At 43.1% G+C, this 11,533-nt stretch overlaps 1 pseudogene; it reads left to right on the forward strand.

Annotated features, from left to right (window-relative positions):
• Positions 1-1,262: 1,262 nt before the first annotated feature.
• On the forward strand, positions 1,263-2,965 carry LOC147448902 (uncharacterized; annotated as a pseudogene).
• Positions 2,966-11,533: the final 8,568 nt, after the last annotated feature.

Raw genomic sequence — 11,533 nt, forward strand, 5'->3', positions numbered from 1 at the left:
GAATAGGCAAGGAAAGCCTGGAAGATATGATGAGAGAGGATCAAGGCCAAAGCCAGCATAGTGCCAAAGAGGCCAGCACTGAGTCCAGCCGAGTTGGAAAAGGCGACAAAGAAGGTCAAAGTGGCTCTTGAAGAGACAGCTGAGAAGCCACAAGAACTAAGAACCAAGAAAGGAATGGATCCTCAGCCAGCTAGAAAAGGAACCTAAGGGCAAAGAGAAGACATATGAGGAAGTCCCCCTTGAGCCCATCCACACTTTAGAAGAAGAGTTGATCAGAAAAGAAGGGGAGAGATAGCTTTAACACATAAAGCCGGTATGGGTGTTCAGCCTGCAAGTTTGAGCACATAATCACAGCCGCTCACAAGTTTGCCTTCAGTCACCCAAGAAGACGAGCACATAATCACAACAGACATTTTTGTGAGGAAAACCCTCGCTGTTTGGCTCGCTATGAATTCCTGGGCTTGATTTTTCTGGTGGCTGAAGCAGCCACCCTCACTCGAAAAGGTGTGGCCACATCATTCGATGCCCCTGCAAACCGTGTGTGGGTGACTCCACAGGGTGACTGGCTATGCTTATGTGCTCATTACAAGAGCAACTAAGCTCATGGCTGACATAGCCATGGAACAGAAGCCCACGAGTCTAACGCCCACCCTCCAACCCCTGACGGCATTAGAGATTCCAAAGACAGATAAGAAGGAAAGAGAGGTTCCAGAAACGTTACATTTATCAGAACCTATATTTCCTAGACCACTCACGGACGAGCAGCAGGCAGCCATAACCTTAAGAGATCTCATGGTGGCAGGGTACTCCTTGGATGGATCTACAGAAGGAATCGACTTTAGCCTCGATGCATTGAAGACGGAGATGCCTCTCGCAGGAGAAGAAGTTGCCAAAGAAACAAAAGTAGAATTGTATACCTTTGATCTAAAGGACACGACAGAGACCTCCTCACAGTTGGAGCAATCTGAGGGCTTGCCAAAAACGCAAGAAAACTCGATGATGATTGACCCTATTCAGGTAATAACAAAAAATGAACAGGACACGAGAGTCGAAAGGCTTGCAAACCGAGCAAGAAAACCTCGGGACGGAGGACACACCCTCCACATCTGCAACAGAAACACCGTCTTCTACGGACACCAAGTTTAAGGAGATAATGAAGAATGGTGGACAAAGAAGCAAGAAGCCGCACTCACAACGCCAGTGTTGCGATGAGCAACCAAAGAACGGAAAGCTGAGACATCGAAAGACCCAGACACACTGTCATGACGGATGTAAGTCCGCTTACATTGGGCCCGAAAGAAGAAGTCAAGGAAAAGATAGAGGAGAAAAAAGAAGCGGAAGTCACAATAAGTCAAACCACCTCCTTGTCACCCCAGTTTGTCCTACCCACCACCAGCATAGCAAGAGCAGCACTCATCAGACAATTAGCCGAAAAAATGGAGAAATAGGATTTGCAGACGGCCATGGCGCTCGAGAAGGAGCATTCCAACAATGCAGATTTAAGCTTGGCCGGCACAAGTCTGGGAACGGACCAGGAACAAGGAAAGAGACCTAAAGGAGAGAACCAAGGAAGCGGAGGAGTTAAAGAAGGCCAATGAAGAGCTGGAGAAGATAAACATGGCACTCCTCGAGGATTTAAAGAGAAGGGAGTCTCAGATGGAAAGGATGAGCCAGGAAAGAGACAAGGTCTAGCAGCTGTATGAGATTGAAGAAGCTCATAAAGACATGCAAGCGAGCATCACACAAAGCACCAAGCTGGCCTTGGAACAGAAGGAGAAATTATACGGCACATGAGAGTGCTAATCAAGCAGTAGAGGTTGCTTGAAGGCAACAGGTGGCCACTGACTCTCTAAAACAAAGAGTAGCGGATGAGAATCGGCAGTTGGAAGCTTTCACAAAAAATCCAATGCTGATCTCGTCCAACAGAAAAGGAGTTGGTAACAGCACTCAGACTACAAGAAGATAACATGCGAGAGAAGTGGGAAACAGAACAAACGACCAAGGCGGTAATAGAAGATGCTCTATATAAGGCAAAGAAGGATCAGGAGGAGGATTTCAAAACCGTGAATACAGCCTTAGGCCTATTGGAAAGGAGGCCGGCTGCTTGGTGTCACACAAGAAAATACCAAAACTGTCACTCACATAGCAACAAATTGAAGTTAGCCAAATGGTGGGCTATCTGACTTCCATGCTACACGTCAGTGTGCAGTGTTCAAATCCTATCGGCAATCTACTTGGCATTGACTTTACGCAGTTGGCCACAACCTTCAAAAGTCGGCATTTACTTTACGCAGTTGGCGACAACCTTCAAAAGTTGGGTGGGCAACATAGGCCGTCCCTTTGACAATGCTCGTGGCCTTCTGCAGCTTTTGGCGTGTGCAAATAGATGCGTGCCAACACAGCTTGGCCTGTTTGTGCCCGTCCCAGAGTGACATAGGCCTTAGCAAACATCACTAAAGAAGCAATTGACCTCCGATCCCAGTTGGCAAAGATTGAAAGGATCCAGAGCCTGCCGTCGCGCAAAAAAGGAGAAGAAGTAGTGGCCGAAGAGCAGGAGACGGAGGCTACAAGCCAAGAGCTCGACACAGAAGAGTTGAGGGAGTCAGACACATCAACAGCTGCGGGCGCAAGACGACAAAGAGAATGTAAAGCTGTGCATGCCGACCATTGGCTCACAACACAAAAAGTCATAGCTAAAAATGCACTCTTCGAGCAAGCACTACTATCTTCTGACGTCCTCAAATTCTTCACACTGGAAAGAGTGAGAGAAGTTTTCCAAGAACCCTCATTGCCATATGCAGTCTTGAAGTGGGAGACAATAGAACAAAAGAAGAAGTTAATGCCAGTGTTGATGCTCAACAACGAAGGAAACTATGGCACACTAGACTTAACAGATTGGGAATCGCAAAGCGTTAAAGATCTAAGGCCAGAATGGAAGGAAGAATTCAAGTCAAAGAACAAATAGAGTGCAACGATAAATTCATTCGCTCCTTTGCACATCCAGATTGACCCAACCAGGGATTTAATATTTACGTAATTACCACAAATTTTATGTGATCACAAGGTCTTATTGACACATTTACATGATCACAAAGAATCCGGTTTAGGGCGACCTGGAAACCCACTAAAATCCCGCCAGGTTTTTCAATTTTCCTTGCGGGCCCGTTGGGCTATTAGGTTTTCCATACGGGCCCGTCGGGGAAACTAAAAATATCAGCGGGCCCGCAAAATTATATATATAGGGCCCCAATCGGACCCACTAGGCGTTATTCTTTGAGTCATCTTCTTAGAGAGAGAGAGAGAGAGAGAGAGAGAGAGAGAGAGAGACGACCGCCTTTGCAGGTACGTTGAGAGGAGAGAGGGAGACAGGGGGTCGTGTGGGAGCGTGCTCTGCATCGCAGTGCCCGACAGTAGCGGAGTACATGACCACACAACCCGGGTATGTGTTGTGTGTGTATGCGTTGTGTGGTAGCGTGCCTTTTGTCGTATTGCGTGGCCGTCATAAGGTACCTTACCACACAATGGGCATGTGTGCGTAAGCTGTTCTACGGAACAGTGCTACCACAGGCACATCACTTGGTGATGAGGGGAAGATGGTGTCCTTCTGGTAAGTATTGGCTTACTATCTCGGTACTACATTGGTAACGTGACAAATCTAGTATCCTTATGATAAGTCAACTTTCTTTCCCCTTTCCAAAAAAACATATGGGCATCGATCGGTAACGCGGCTATATGATTCTCGTATGCAAGCCATTATTTCTCCTTGGATTCGGGCAGCACTCGGTTGGTAACGCGGCTAATTGAGTGTCGTTTGTTAGAAGCATCTATTTTTGCATAAATGTAGAATTCAGGTCGGTAACCCGGCCATACGAACGTCATATAATCTGTATGTGCATGTGCAATTAATTTTTTTAAGTATTAAGTATATGAAATACTTGGTCGGTAATGCGGCTATGAAGAGTATTGCATATACAAATGTTTGAATTGTTTGATCTTGTTGTTTTTAAGTGTTCTTATGAAATTATATACTAGCTAATCATATTCAAAAGAATGCTTTATTCATCAATCATCGCTATTTTAAATGCTACATTTACATAAATTATATGCAAAAACGTATTTGCACACAATTTGCATGTTAGATATTCATTTTTATCTTTTTAAAGGACTCAAGCATCATCGCTATTGTAAATGCTACATTTACATAAATTCTTTGTAAAAACGAATTTGCACACAATTTGCATGTTAAATATTCTTTTGTATATTTTTAAAGAGCATCAATCATCATCGCTATTTTAAATGCTACATTTACATAAATTCTATGTAAAAAAGTGTGAGAACACAATTTGCATGTTAAATATTTATTTCTATCTTTTTAAAGAGAAAGACATTATTTGCAATTTTCTAGCCCTATTTGTATACTTCCAATGTTTTAAAATGAGCTAAAATAAAATTGACAATATATACATCACGATGCATGTATCTTCCAAGAGGCTTTAAATTGTTTTAGATTTTTAAGATGTTTTGTTAGATCTGGATAATTTTATTAGGAATGATATATTTATTGTACTTTACACGAGCAAACATACAATTTAAAGTCAAAATGATTATCAACCTAAATAAATATAATCTTGCATAATTTTTTAAAGTCTTTAAGTCGGTGTGTGCTTTGTTTGAACTAGTGTGAGCGCACGGTGAAAAATATAAGTTAAAAGTTTACTATAGACTGAAATATTCCAGATTGTTTACGTATATTGTTTGATCTGGATGAAGTTCCTATAAACCACTTTTTTGCTCTGCATTTTACACGTGTAACAGATTGCAGTTTAAAGTGAAGATTGGTTTCAATTTTTGTCAATATTTCCATGCACATTTCTTAAAGTCGTCAAGTCATGGTTGATATAGTGTGAGAGTGTTAATGCAGTGTGCTACCATGAGTTTGTATTTGATATGTTGTTTTTTGTTGTCTAGTGCTAAAATGACGCCAGATCAAAAGAAAAGTATCATGTGCGTCATTTGAAAAGAATGTATTTTGGCAATATCATCATGTGTAGATGGTCGCATACAGCAGATTAGTGAAAGCAACGTCTTCATCAAAAACCTCACTAGCACTATATGGGCGAACAAAGAGCGCAGGCTGTGAGGTGAAGGCCAATACGAGTTGTTGATTCCAGCAGGGATTCAAGGTTAGGACAGTGTTTGATCCCCATCACAAGGTTAGGACAGTGTTGGGCAATATGAAAGTATGTTGCAAAGACTTAAAGGAAGATATCCCTCCTACCTGCGACATGTCAAAATTAGAGCTCTAGGATAAATTGTGGGAGGAACAGAAGGTAAAGATGAAGCGTGTGAAAGCGCAGGACCAAGCAGCCTTACCCAAGAGATTGAAGATGGCCCAAACTATGCAAGAAGCTTTGGGAGGTTGATCAGATGTAAGCAGCACCGGCATAATCATGCGCACAGCTTTAAATGCCAAGTGCGCTCATCTTGTCGGCATCCCTCACGACGCCTTGGTAGAAGGTACGATCGTAGGTTGGAGTAGGCTCCGTTGGTGTGTGCACATTGTACACCATCAAAGGCATCTATTTATTTTTCTAGACCACATTACATATGTAAAAAGATACTACAAGAAAGGGAGTGAGACAACATTTGACAGCTTTCAGACAGAGCAAGGAATGCAAACGCTTCATTCCTCCATTGTAAGGTGCATTGGCTTTACCACCGAAGCTCCTTGGATCACAATATTCCCATACTACAATGGGGGTACCATGGGGGACATGATGTGCCGCTTACCATTCACCCACGGATTGTTCACACACCACATGCACAGGCTACAACATAGCTAGAGGTCATTCCCTGTAGCAAATCTGCTTGTACAAGAGATAGACACAACGCACATCAAAGCAGTGATCGAGCAGATGCCAGCCATTTGTCACACCTTAATCGATGGCGTTGCGGTTTCCCACTCGATCGGGATAGTGCACAATGATATGCACCCATTCAATATAATGTTGGACATTACTCGCGCTAATAAACCTCGTGTCAGCATCATTGATTGGGGAATGATGCTCAAAATGCCAGCTAAGCGCGCATCAATTAATTATCTGCATCCAAGCGCATAGTCAGACTATTTTGGAGGCACAGAGAGCAAGGGATGCAGAGATGGCTAAGTGACTATGGATTGCTCCAAAACTATACAATCCACGATGCACAGATGCATATACAAAATCATGCTAATAGATTTTTGGAGTGCAGCTAGAAAAGTTTATTTTCCGTAAGAAGTTATTTACCACCCTGACCAAGATGTTATGAGGGCCATTCAAATTAAAGTAGATTGTTGGATGAAGTTAAAAGAGCGGGAACAAAGAAGAAATGCATATGATGTTTTTATATTTTTTAAAGAACATTCAAAGATAGACCCTAACCCTGTCCAACCACCGCTTGTTGAGCTTGCACCATCTTTTTATCCGATCTAAATTTTTTTATAATATACATCTATCTTGTCTAGGATATTCTATTTTTATTGAAGTGTATTATCTAATTTGGAGTGGTTCACCTCCTTGAGTCAATTATCTTTAGTCATTTCAAATTTGTCGTGTTATACGGGATATTTCAAATTTGTCTTGTGGTTCAATTGGGTTCGGCAATCGTGATTTTGTTTAGTCGCATCATTTGTGGTTTGATTTAGTTGGCTATGACGCCATCCAGACATCCCAACCCGTATAGATCCGAATGGAGAAAAGAATTCACCGCTTAAGCTAGGACATTTAGAATCTGACACAACGAGTGAATCCTTCGCCTGTACAAGGGACACACATCAGCCACCTTGTCTTGCATCCAGATTTGGTCCCCTCATCTACTTCAGATGCATCCTTATCTTCCCAATGTCCAGTTTGCTACAAGAATTTTGATGGATGGAGTGAATATTATACATTGACCTGTGGTCATTATTATCACTTTGTCTGTCTTATTCGTTTAATGCAAAATAGTAGCCGATGTGCAATCTGTTCACAAGATATTCCACAAGGAATATATATTATATTTGGCATGGCAAATTCAAGCAAGCCCGGTGAGATGTCCCTAGCACAATTAGAAATTTGTTTGGTGAGCAAGATGCTACTTCAGATCAACACAATTGAGATCAACAAACTATGTATAATCGCGAATATGAAGCATTGTATATGATCAAAACACATTGAATACAAGGTCTTTTACAATGGTTTTTGACATGATCTTCATTCTACTCTCAGGCTATATTGAATCAAAAAATTGTTATTTGGTTATAAGTCTGAGTGTTGTGGATCTCCTTGTAATTCAACCTCCACATCTATTATCAGATTCTCTTCTATTTTATCTATAGTGCATTGAGATACACCAACATTGAATTCTTCTTCGTTTTTGTCTTGACAATCATACAACCAGGTTGGCATTTCCTCCTTGTAGCCAACACTTTCGATGTGATTCAATATCTTTTCGTTGGAAAACATATACACTAATTTTTTTGCTATGTCTGTCAATAATCTATTGTGAATAGTGTTATGAACATACTAATTGTACATACTCCAGTTTCTCTCTGAACTTGAGTTTGGTGCACATTGTGCCAGTACTTCCATTGCAAGGGGACATAAGGTCAAGTAATGCTCTCCACCATTCATCATCCACCACTTCCATGCAGGTTGCTCTTTTTTCATTACCTGTACAAAATCATTCGCAAAAGGACCTTCTTTTAATCTAAATGTACTCATTTATTTGATGCAATCAATTCAATCCTGGACGTTGGAGTAGGACGTGTTGACCACATGCTAGATATCGCTGACCACCTCTGTATTGGATATCAGATCTAAATTCCAACTCCGGATTGAGCATGTAAGCAACACTATGGAGTGGACTATTAGCGCTCTTCCACCTTGCATGAAAATACTTGGCTAAAATTCTTTGTTGTTTCCCAGAGAATGGTAGCCGCCACTCCTTCTCTACTACAGACTCTTTCAGCTCTTCGGGATTTTTAAGACTTTGTTGGACTGACCACCATGTCATCCACACTTTGCCCAAACGTGCACTACAAACAAAAAAAGGTGTCATCGACGTATATATCGACGCTTAACGTCGCTATCTGCGTCCCTGTAAAACTGTCGGAATCTGCGTCGATATATGCGTGGAAAGGCTTTATTTGCGACGCATATAGCAACGCATATATGGACGCAGATATAGACGCATATATCGACGACCATAATAGAAAAAAAAATTCTTGGGCAGAGGACAAGTAGCCTAGCCTGTGCTGAGTGAAAAGATGGACACAACCACCACAGCCAGACTTCCTGCCCTCTGCCCAAGAAAGCGAGCAACACCAAAATCAACCGTGCTCCCGCAGAAATTTCGGCAGAGTTCCCTTCGTTTTCACATAAACTTTTAAAAAAAAACCATATCATGTATACGCCTCCTACATGCTATCCATGTAGGATCTCACATGAGATTTAAGGCCAGTGAAAGAAATGAAATGAACTTTGTGCAAAACCATAACCGCACCAACTTAAAAGCATAACCATAACGAACTTAATTTGTGCAAAACCAAAACCAAATTAAAACCATAACCGGCCATAACCACTTTGATCAAAACCATAATGCAGATAACCATAACCATAAAAAAAATTAACAATAACCATAAGCATAACCAGAAATTTAAACATAACCATAAACAAAACCTGAACCATAACTATGTCTATACAAGAATAGGAGAAATAACCATGTCTATACAATGACAATGACAATAACCATAACCATAACCATAACCATAAGGGAAACAATAACTGTCTGAACAATAATCATAACCATATATGTCTATAGAAAAAAGAGACACAGAAGCGTGTCTGTGTCTCACAAAGCATATATATGAAATCCGGTCCACTGATGACTAGGCGTCACAACCTGCACATAGGAAAACTCACAAAATTAGTATTGATATTACTTCACATATACTTACTTAATTAAATCAACTCACACATAGTAACATCTCACCTCAAGCGATCAGCGAGACTGCAAGGCCTCCCAATCTACAGGCTCTCCTGAAGCATCAAGATCATTCAATACTTCATAGATACCTCTGCAATATCCATCTGACTCCTCCTGGCATGTCGAGGCTCGATGCATCGCAAGATTTTGCGTTTATACAAAAACCAAAGTAATAAGAATATATGATTCATAGCGTTTTAAAAAACACCATAGTTAAGATTGGATTAGAAACTCACAAACTCATAGCGAAAGGTGTTGAAGCCTCCGCTGCCAAGATGAGATGTCCCTCTGGTCATCTGTCGTATCTGCGCAGCCTCACGCTGCTGTCTGAACCGCGTGTCCGCTGTCCGCTCATCCTCCCTGATCTGCAGCCACGTCTCATGTGGGATGCCCGAAGGCTTCGGCGAGCTGGTCCTGAAAGACTTCCGAGCTGCATCTCGTCAATGTTTCGTGGTGTCCCGTGCAACACCCTTGATCCACCTCCTCAGAACAACGTTTGAACCCAGAGCAGGCTGGTACTCTCTCAGGATGGTCTCCACTATGTAACCTACTTTGTCCTCATCCTGCTCAAGCCAAGACGTCAGAATGCTGGTCAAGAACTGCAGCTCCACGAGCTGGCGAACCCGTTGTCTCATCTCAGTTCCGACTCTATCCATGTCAACAGAACCATCTGCCCGTACAGTATAGAGCTTGGAGGCACTAGGATCGTGTGCCTCCCAAGGTGTCCAAGGTGTGCCAAGAGGTGTGTCGAGAGGTGTGACTGGGTAGGACGGGGTCGTGAGCGAGGAGGGGTGGAAGCATCTGTGGACCCTCCTCCACATCAACCACCACCTCCACCTGACGATCGCCGAGATCGGTGAGTGCGCCTGTGCTGCGGAGATGAGGACGTACCTGCCTCTGTCTCACCTCTAGGTGTCGAAGTGGCTGTGATGGGAGAAACAGGCATCGTACCCGTAAGCGTCCCCCATCCCATAGGCGTCCCTCCTCCCATAGGCGTCCCCCCCCTCCCCCCCCCCCCCCCCCCCATAGGTGTCTCCCCCCTAGGCCTCGGACCCTCGGGTGTGAAGCCTGGAGGCGTAGTACCCGTGCCTCTGGCTACCCAGTACTGAAAAGTCTTTGCCATCTGAGCAGGCGGCATCCGTGTGACGAAGCCCATGAATGCATCTGCACTCATAGAAGCGGGATCTGGAAACTGGTCTGCCATACTAAAGTCGTGCACAAAGAAAGTAAAATAAAGCGTCAGAATAAGGTTGTTTAAATTAACTTTAAGCTTAAGTTTAAATCAATGTCTTCACACAAACACTTATAGGCCTAGGCCTCGACAAGTGAGGCATCATCGATAAGATCTTGCACCGTATCATCATCTACCTCTAATTGCAAACATAACTCTGTCCCAACTCGTTCTGACAGATTGTCTTCATCCATTGCATCTTCATCTACAAGTGTCAATTCTGCCTCGTCTGTGTCATCCCTCGTATATCTGTCAACTTCCTTTGCCATACCTTCGTCCATCTCATCTAATGTCACAGTAGTATGGACGTCGTTTGACTGACTTTCCTCCAGGAGCTCTTGCCCTTCAAATACTTGTTTATTTCTTGGAGCAACTTGAACCACAAACCACCATTGTCGCTCTCGAGGGTCCGGTACAAAGACCACTTGCTCGCAATGTTCGGGGAGAGCAAATGTGTCGCTCACATCTGTCCAAACCTTTGTAGAATCTATTTGCACAAATTTGTTTCCATCTCTGCGTACCGTTGCATTGCTACCAGAAGTAATCACCTTGAACCACTTCACATCCAACAAAAACATATCAAACCGCCTGAAGCTTACTTTCAAGATATTTGACACCAGACCACAGTAATCCAGGTTGCTAGTGCTCTCATTCGTGTCTCTAGCGTTGGCCCTGCTTTTTTGCATGAAACTAACCATTACCCCACTGTCAAACGTGTTTCTTCTGCTGTCAATTTGTTGTGTTCTGAAATGCTTTCCATGCGACCACAGTGCCATGTATGTATTACTTCCAGTCACATCCAATAGCCAGCTCTTCCTCTTCTAGAGATATGGGTTCTTCGATCTGTCGAGCTGCTCTCACTATCTTGTCCAACCATGCCATTGTAGGGAATTAGGTAGAGGAGCGAGATAGTCTAGCAAGGGTAAGCCTCTAGTCGTTCGGCTTCGCCTGAAATCCTGTCGCTCCCTATTGCATCTCTCTTTCTCTTCTTTGTACCTTTCAAGCCATTTTTGCATCGGCGCTGAATTTAGTATACAGAACTTCATGATCTTTTCTCGCATGGTGTCATTCATTTTCTTCAGCACCCCTTGCCCTTGCGGCTCCTCTCCCACCAGTCTTGCATCCTCCTCATCGCTCCACAGTCGAGGCATTTCTAGGTCAGAAACGGATAGAAATTCGATCGTCAATACAAGAGACTCTTGCACCAGCCATCCTTCTGCCATGCTCCCCTCTGGACGCGTTTTTTGGCAAACAAAACCCTTAAGTGTTTTCATGAACCACTCCAGAAAGAACATC

Source organism: Adiantum capillus-veneris, chromosome 10 (assembly GCF_014529385.1).
Source record: "Adiantum capillus-veneris isolate H3 chromosome 10, ASM1452938v2, whole genome shotgun sequence".
Classification (NCBI taxonomy): domain Eukaryota; kingdom Viridiplantae; phylum Streptophyta; class Polypodiopsida; order Polypodiales; family Pteridaceae; genus Adiantum; species Adiantum capillus-veneris.